Source organism: Tachyglossus aculeatus, chromosome 1 (assembly GCF_015852505.1).
Source record: "Tachyglossus aculeatus isolate mTacAcu1 chromosome 1, mTacAcu1.pri, whole genome shotgun sequence".
In the NCBI taxonomy this organism is placed as follows: Eukaryota; Metazoa; Chordata; class Mammalia; order Monotremata; family Tachyglossidae; genus Tachyglossus; species Tachyglossus aculeatus.
Window position 1 is genome coordinate 157,339,901 of NC_052066.1, and position 8,691 is coordinate 157,348,591.

Here is an 8,691-nt window from a genome sequence, read left to right on the forward strand (position 1 = left end):
TGGTGCATCTATCTGAACTAAGAATAAAAATAATAATAATGATGGTATTTGTGAAGTGCTTACTATGTGCAAAGCACTGTTCTAAGCACTGGGGAAGTTACAAGGCAATCAGGCTGTCCCACGGGGGGTTCACAGTCTTAATCCCCATTTTACAGATGGGGTAACTGAGGCACAGAGAAGTTAAGTGACTTGCCCAAAGTCACACAGTTGACAAGTGGTGGAGCAGGGATTTGAACCCATGACCTCTGACTCCAAAGCCTGTGCTCTTTCCACTGAGCCACGCTGCTTCTCAAATCTTAGACCAGGATCCAATTCTCCATTTATAAGATTGTTCCTATGAGAAAATTGATTTGGAGAAATCATCTTACAGTGTAATTTGTCATATGGGCCACCACTCCTCAAAAACCTCCATCAGCTCCCCATTTTCCTCCATATTAAGCAAAAACTCTCTACAGTTGACTTTCAGGCTCTACTAACTTGCCTTATTTAACATGTATGCTCTTTTCACCTGCTACTCCGCTTGCTCTCTTCCTCCTCCCAAGAAAACTTTCTAACTGTACCTCACTCCTGACTCTCACTGTTCCCCAAGTCTGAAACCCCATCCCCAATAAATCTGGAACCCCACAGCCCCCAAATATGCTCAAAGCCTTCCTAACATCCCACCTGCTCCAGTAGTGCTTCCCTAATTAATTTCCAACCACCCAAATCCTATCATCTCCCCAGCCAAGTTAGCACATATGTACTTAATTATTCTAACCTTCAGGATTTGAATTTTCCAACCCAAGAGGGTTTCCCTCGCCAAGGCTTGCCATCCTCTGCCTATTTGACAATTCAATCTGCAAGGGTCCTTAGTACTAACTACATACTACTACTTAGTATGTAGTGCTTATTACATACTAAGTGCTTAACAATTACCTTTTTTTTAAAAAAAGGAAACCTTCAAGAGTGTTACAAATGGAAACATAAAACATTTCTTTTCCAGGAAATCCCAAATCCTCTGCCAAATAGGTTTGATTAGATAATGTCATTGAAAGCGGAATCCACCCCAGACTACAGTAGAAGGCCATGCTATCCCAGGATGCTGCCCTTTTTATTGTGACCCAGGGGTGAAGTCTCCCTGCCTTAGAAGTTCTCTCCTTAGCTATAGGTCACCTCGACCTATGAGGGCATCCCGGTGGAAATTGCTTTGGGGTGGGAGGGAGGAATCTCTGTCAGGGAACTACAAAAGGCACACTATCTCCTCCCAATTCTCAGTTCATAACCACTTTGCTAGTAGACAAAGGAACACACCAAATGAACAAACAAGGAGCTCCCTTTCAGATGGTTCAAATAACCCCCTTCATCAATGTCTGAATTTTGATACAACCAATGGTATTTATCAAGCACTGTCTATGTGCAGAGCTCTGTACTAAGCTCTTGGGGGAGTAAAATGCAACAGAGTTGGTGGACGTTCCCTGCCCACAAGGAGTTTACGTCTGAGTTGTCAACCCATAATGAGGGGCATTTACAAGTCAACCTCCCTTTCAATGTCTCCTCCTGAGGTCTATCAAGTGTTTACTGGTGTTCCTCTTTGTCTTTTTTTTTTTTAATAATGTGTGTTAAGGCTTACTGCTTGCCAGGCACTATATAATACACCCTGGGGTAAATGTAGGATAATCAGGTTGGACACAGTTCGTGCCCCACATGGAGCTCAGTCTTAATCCCCATTTTACAGATGAGGTAACTGAGGCACAGAGAAGTGAAGTGACTTGCCCAAGGTCACACAGCAGACAAGTAGCAGAGCTGGGATTAAAACCCAGGTCCTCTACCTCCCAGTCCCATGGTCTTTCCTCTTGGCCGTGCTGCTTCTTTAGCAACTTTCCTTGATTCAGACTTTACTTGCCAATTTGGTTATATGATCTGTTACATAGGTACTACTTTCAGGGTTTTGGTTCACTTTTCAACCTGTAGCTCAGGCCTTTACATCGTACCATCCAATTCCATCATTAAATAACATGTCTGAATACAATTTTCATCTAATTATTCCTGATAAACCAAGTAACTAGTCAGTAGTGACTGTTAAGATGTAAACATGAGAAGCCGCATAGCCTAGTGGAAAGAGTATGGGTCTGAGAGTCAGAGGACCTGGGTTTTAATTCCACCCATGCCAATTCCCTGCTCTGTGACCTTGGGCAAATCACTAGTGCCTTGGTTGCCTCATCTCCGAAATGGGGACTGAATACCTGTTCTTCCTCCTACTTGGACCATGAGCCCCATGTGGGACAGGGATTGCGTCCCACCTGATTGACTTGTATCCGCCCCATCACTTACAAGAGTGCTTGATTCATAGTAAGCACTTAACAACATAAGAAAATTCCAAGAAGGTGGAAATAATAATAATAATAATAATAATTGGGTATTTGTTAAGCGCTCACTATGTGCCAGCCACTGTACTAAGCACTGGGGTGAATACAAGCAAATCGGGTTGGACACAGTCCCTGTCTCATGTGGGGCTCACAGTCTCAATCCCCATTTTACAGATGAGAGGGTTGAGGCACAGAGAAGTGAAGTGACTTGCCCAGGGTCATACAGCCTATATGTGGCTGTGCCAGGATTAGGACCCATGACCTTCTGACTGCCAAGCCCAGGCTCTATCCATTATACCATGGTAGGTCAGATAAGCAGTTAATGTATACAGTGTTCTGCCCTCAATAAGCACTCAATAATAGCCCCAAGTGGGACAACATGATCACCTTGTAGCCCCCCCTCAGCGCTTAGAACAGTGCTTTGCACATAGTAAGCGCTTAACAAATACCAAAAAAAAAAGTACCTTTGCCCCCATCAGGCAAAACAAAGCTAAAGTCCAGAAAGTGCCTTCCCTGCTGCCAGAGGAAGGTGTGAAGGACTAAATTCCCACATCAGGCCAACAAAATTCCTAGGATGGCAAACCCTAGAGAAGTAATGCTTGCTACTCCCTACTCTTCGAGCCATTAGGTTAAGATCCTCCAACCCTGGTGAAGAGATGTTTTCATAATCAATAGAATTGAGTATTGGGAACCTGCTATGTGCAGAACACTGTGCACAAGATCTTGGGGTAGATCTAGATTAACTGCTTTTGGGGGGCCAAAGCACTGTATTAAGTGCTGAGGAGTTTACAGGATAATTATATCAAATAGTCCCTGTGTCTACGAGGGAAAATGAGCATATATCTTACTCTCAATTTACAGATGAAAAAATGTGGCACAGGTGAAATTACTTGCTACACACAACAGTCCAGTGGCAGAGATAACAATAATAATGGTAATATGTTAAGTGCTTACTATGAGCCAGGCACTGTACTAAGCAGCGGGGTAGATACAAGGTAATCAGCTTGGACACACAGAGTTCAGTCTTAATCCCCATTTTACAGACGAGTGAGGAAACTGAAGCACAGTGAAGTTACTTGTTCTAAGGTCACACAGCAGACAAGTGGAGGAATCGGAATTAGAATCCAGGTCCTTCTGACTCCTAGGACTCTAATGGACTCTGTCCATTAGATCATGCTGCTTCCCAGGTTTCTTACCTGCCATTAAACAACACTGTCAACTCTGCCTAGCACAAGACAGCTGGGTCAAATTCTTATCTCTGACTCAACTGACACTTACTTTCCACTTCTTCAAAGTCTTATTGATGGCACATCTCCTCCAAGAGGCCTTCCCAGACTAAGCCCCACATGTCCTCATCTCCCACGCCCTTCTGCACTTCCCTGCTCCCAGCCTCACTGCACTTATGTATTAATCTGTAATTTTATCTGTTTGTATTAATGTCTGTCTCCCCTCAACTCTATATGCTCATTGTGGGCAGGTAATGTGACTACTGTTGTAATGGACTTTCCCAAGCGTTTAGTACAGTGCTCCGCACACAGTAAGCATTCAGTAAATGCGATTGAATAGCAAATGAATAAATGAACTGCTCCAACTCATCAGACAACTTTCTAGATGTGCAAATTTCAAAAGCTTTATATCTAAAAGTCCAGATGAGGATTAAAATGGTCAAGCAAAACTACTTTCCCACCAAACTCGTTATATCCTGAATCTCAAGATATCAGTTACTATGACTTTAAGCAGAAGCTAAGGAAAAAGTTGCCTTTTAGCCAACAACTGAGTCCAAAATGGCCCTTTCAGTCCAGTCAGTGTAATTCATTCATTCAATCGTATTTATTGATCACTTACTGTGTGCAGAGCACTGTAGTAAGTGCTTGGAAAGTACAATCCTTTTGTCAAACTCAGAAGAAAAGCAAGATTTCACCTAAGTGCCCATCTGGAATTTGTGATTAGGGACCATTAGCTGGCCAAGTGTATTAGAAGGGAAGCTACAATGTCCAATGGGGAAATGACAGCCCAGTGGAACACATAAAGGAAGGAGCTGCATCACTTTACAGCCAATCCTGAAAGAGTGAATAATTAGAACATGCTGTGCGACAAGAGGTAATCCTCTGGTTTTGGCAGCACACCTTGTGAGCAAAGATTGCATCTTCTAACTCTGCATTTTCTTTTCCCAAGTGCTTAGTACAGTGCACACAGTAAACTCTCACTAATTACCATGGATTGATAGATTGCTTCAGGGAGACAAAGGGCTCTAGGAGAGGCTCTATCTACAAGAGGTATTGTTACAATTTGTAGCAGCTAGTATCAGTCATTTTGTAGTTCTGTTCCATTACAACAATAATAATAATTATTATTATTATCATTATTCCATTGATTTTTCTCAAATTTCTCCTCTGGCCTAACTGCTTTCAATATTTTAGTTGCTGAGGTAATAATTTACTGTTTTTCTAGGATGAATAACAAGATATGGACCCAATTAAATCTATTTACTTTAATGCAGCTGAATTTGCAGACCTATTAATAATTAACCATATCTAGAAAAATCCTTCCTGATTTTTGAAAACAATGATCCATAAGGAGATGAAGTGTATAAGGAACTGTATTTTTATCTCAAGATCCACCAACTAACTGCTCTATAAGATGTTCTGTGTGAAATGTCATTCCAACTGTGCCACTTTTTCCTTACAGCTCCTTCTTCCTCCTACAGACAAGGATGTGTAGTTCTGGGAATCTGGGATTGATCAGCATGTGTCTTCATAAGTATACATAGAGAAAAAAAAACTTCCCCAAAGTTGGCTTCTCAACCACTATCATTTTACTTTATAAAAACTGTTTATTCAATTCAATGGTTAGCATAACTTGACACTTAAAATTATTAAGTTTCAGAAACAGCTTTGCCCATCTGGTGTTTGTGTAATTTATCCCTACCCAAAAAGGTCTGATGCTAAAAGGAATTAGTCTGTTTTTTCTTTCAGTTTCCATATGCTGGTGCTTAGGCCTTGCACTGATGACCAGGGTAATAATCCTGACGTTGGTCCACGGACAAATTATAATGACACAATTCTTTGTGCACTTTAGTGAATACGTGAATTGCATAGGAAATGTCTTTACATTCTAGAGTGACGTTTCCCAAATAAAACCATCAGAAGATTTCCTTGTGGCATCAGAGGGATGGGAGAGACACTGACACAGAGTTTATTTTAAAATACCAGGAGGTTTCCTTTCATAAGTGTCTATTTGCTTTTCATTATTAGCATAATTTTTGTCGGGAGATATAAATCTTGTGGTGGCCATGGTCAAACATTTTTGAAGACCGTGGTTTTAGAAGTGGTTGGAACACAGACATTCTAACAGTTTTTGCTTTCTATTGTTCATTATGTGAAACAGGGAATAAGGTTCTACTCTTTGGTCTTTTAAGGATCACTAGGCAAAAGTTAACTTTCCTGAAGATGCTTAGGTTTTTTAAGAAAACTCTAAACACTTTTTCTGTTAAACGTACTTGCAGCTAAAACTTACTATTGGGCTCCTAAGCTTTTGGGAACTGGGTGGATAACATCAGCAGTGAGAGGGACCTTAATTTGTTAAAGCCAGTTAGGCTGGAGTTATGCCCAACTATGGACTCTTATAAACAAGGGACGTAAAATATTGTACAAAAATGGATGTATTGAGAGTGGAAATCGGGCCCCTACCCCCACTAATCTGAATTTATGTTAGAGAATCTTTTAATGGATAGAAATAACTTTAAAAGTCTAGATTTTGAAATGTGAATTACTTCAACTGTGAGCTCCAAGAGGGACAGAGACTATGTCAGACATGACTAACTTGTATCTACCTCTGTGCTTAGAACAGTGCTTAATAAGCGTTTATCAAATGCAATAATAATTAACTATTCAAAAGCAGTTGATTTTTTCTTAATTTGAAGCAGAAATGCTGAATCCTTGATACATTGGTTAGAAAGCCCATATATTTTGGGAGGAGTTGGAAAACATTCTGAGAATGATATGAAAAAGCTTGTCTTAGTTCGTTTTAGGTTGGGTGCAATCTCCTTTGTAAGTTTCAATCCAAAACTGTTGTGATAAAAGATGTTATCATCCTTGCCCATCGATTAGGGCAATCCTTTCCTAAAGCCAAGCCCCTCATGGTGAGGGGAGCTGCCGGTAATCTCCTCACTGTGCCTCGTTCTCGCCTGTCCCACCGTCGACCCCCGGCACACATCCTCCTCCTGGCCTGGAATGCCCTCCCTCCGCACATTCATTCAATCGTATTTATTGAGCGCTTACTGTGTGCAGAGCATTGTACGTAGCGCTTGGGAAGTACAAGTTGGCAACATATAGAGACGGTCCCTACCCAACAGCGGGCTCACAGTCTAGAAGGGGGAGACAGACAACAAAACAAAGCATGTGGACAGGTGTCAAGTCATCAGAATAAAGAGCAGTAAAGCTAGTTGCACATCATTAACAAAATAAATAGAATAGTAAATAGAACATCCCCCCCGCGCTTAGAACAGTGCTTGGCACATAGTAAGAACTTAACAGATGCCATTATTATTCATTCATTCAATCGTATTTACTGAGCGCTTACTGTGTGCAGAGCACTGGACTAAGCACTTGGGAAGTACAAGTTGGCAACATATAGAGACATAGTAAGAACACATAGTAAGAACTTCACAAATACCATAATTATTTATTAATGATTACTATTATTTTGGATGGCCACCCAAGGCAGGCCAACACCATTTGTACCTCCCACCCAAGGGGCCCGGAAGCCGATGGCGCACTGGCCCCGTTTCCAGTTGGGGGAGGACTGCTCTACCCCCTTCTCATGGCCACCCAAAGGCATCGACGGCCCCCGGTGGGCAAAGCTCGAGGGGATCCGCATGCCCAGGACCACCCCAGCCTTCTCCCCCACCGGCACAGAGGCCAACGGGGCCGGTTTCCTGTCGCCACCCCAAGCCCCAGTCATCACCTGCCCCCTCACATCCACCAAGCTAGCTCTCTTCCTCCTTTCAAAGCCCTAGTGATAGCTCACCTCCTCCAGGAGGCCTTCCCAGACTGAGCCCCCTCCTTCCTCTCCCTCTCCTCTCCCTCCCCCTCCCCCCGCCTTACCTCCTTCCCCTCCCACAGCTCTTGTATATATGTATATATGTTTGTATGTATTTATTACTCTATTTATTTTATTTGTACATATTTATTCTATTTATTTTATTTTGTTAATATGTTTTGTTTTGTTGTCTGTCTCCCCCTTCTAGACTGTGAGCCTGCTGTTGGGTAGGGACCATTTCTATATGTTGCCAGCTTGTACTTCCCAAGTGCTTAGTACGGTGCTCTGCACACAGCGCTCAATAAATACGACAATGAATGAATGAATGAACTTGTACTTCCCAAGTGCTTAGTACAGTGCTCTGAAAACAGTAGCGCTCAATAAATACGATTGAATGAATGAATGAAAATAATAATAATGATGGCATGTATCAACTGCTTACTATGTGCAAAGCACTGTTCTACGTGATGGGGAGGTTACAAGGTGATCACGTTGTCCCACGGGGGGCTCACAGTCTTAATCCCCATTTTACAGATGAGGTAACTGAGGCACAGAGAAGTTAGTGACTTGCCCAAAGTCACACAGCTGACAATTGGCGGAGCCAGGATTTGAACCCCTGACCTCTGACTCCAAAGCCCATGCTCTTTCCACTGAGCCACTGAGGGTAGGAGTTGGAATCATTTTATGGAGTAAAAATTCACTCTAATGACATCAGTTATGATGGGGTAATATCTGTTCCACTATTTGTCTCTCTCATATATAAATGAGATACACAATGTCTGAAATGTATGTTGAATCAACTGGAGTGAGAAAAAAGCTCTCTTGTCTGGTATTATCCAAGTCTCTAACCAACCATATATCCTCCTGGCATGGGAGGTTTCCTGAAACCATTTGATCAGTGTCACTTGGAAAACTTTTTAGTGCAAAGCAGATGACTGCCAAAGTCGGCCCTCTTCATCAGACTAGTAAATCACAGTGAAGTTTAATAAAGGAGGATATCTGTGCTTAGAATCAAGCAGCTGTGGAATGCAACTAACCCGGCTCAGACGCAAGCGAAGCTCTTTCTGCTGCCTGTCTCCGGGGTATGTCCATATTGTATAAACTTCTCGGCCATTTTCTTTTTACTCCCTTCAATTGATTCCTAAATCCAAGATGATAGACTTCTCTCTTTAAACAGCTGGAGTTTCAAATCACTAGCATTATGTGTAACTGGAAAGGGCCAAGTCAAAAATGAGGAACGCAGCACAGGATCCAAGGCACGTCTGCCCTGAATTTACAGCAGGACTGGGGAAGACGAATTGTCCGT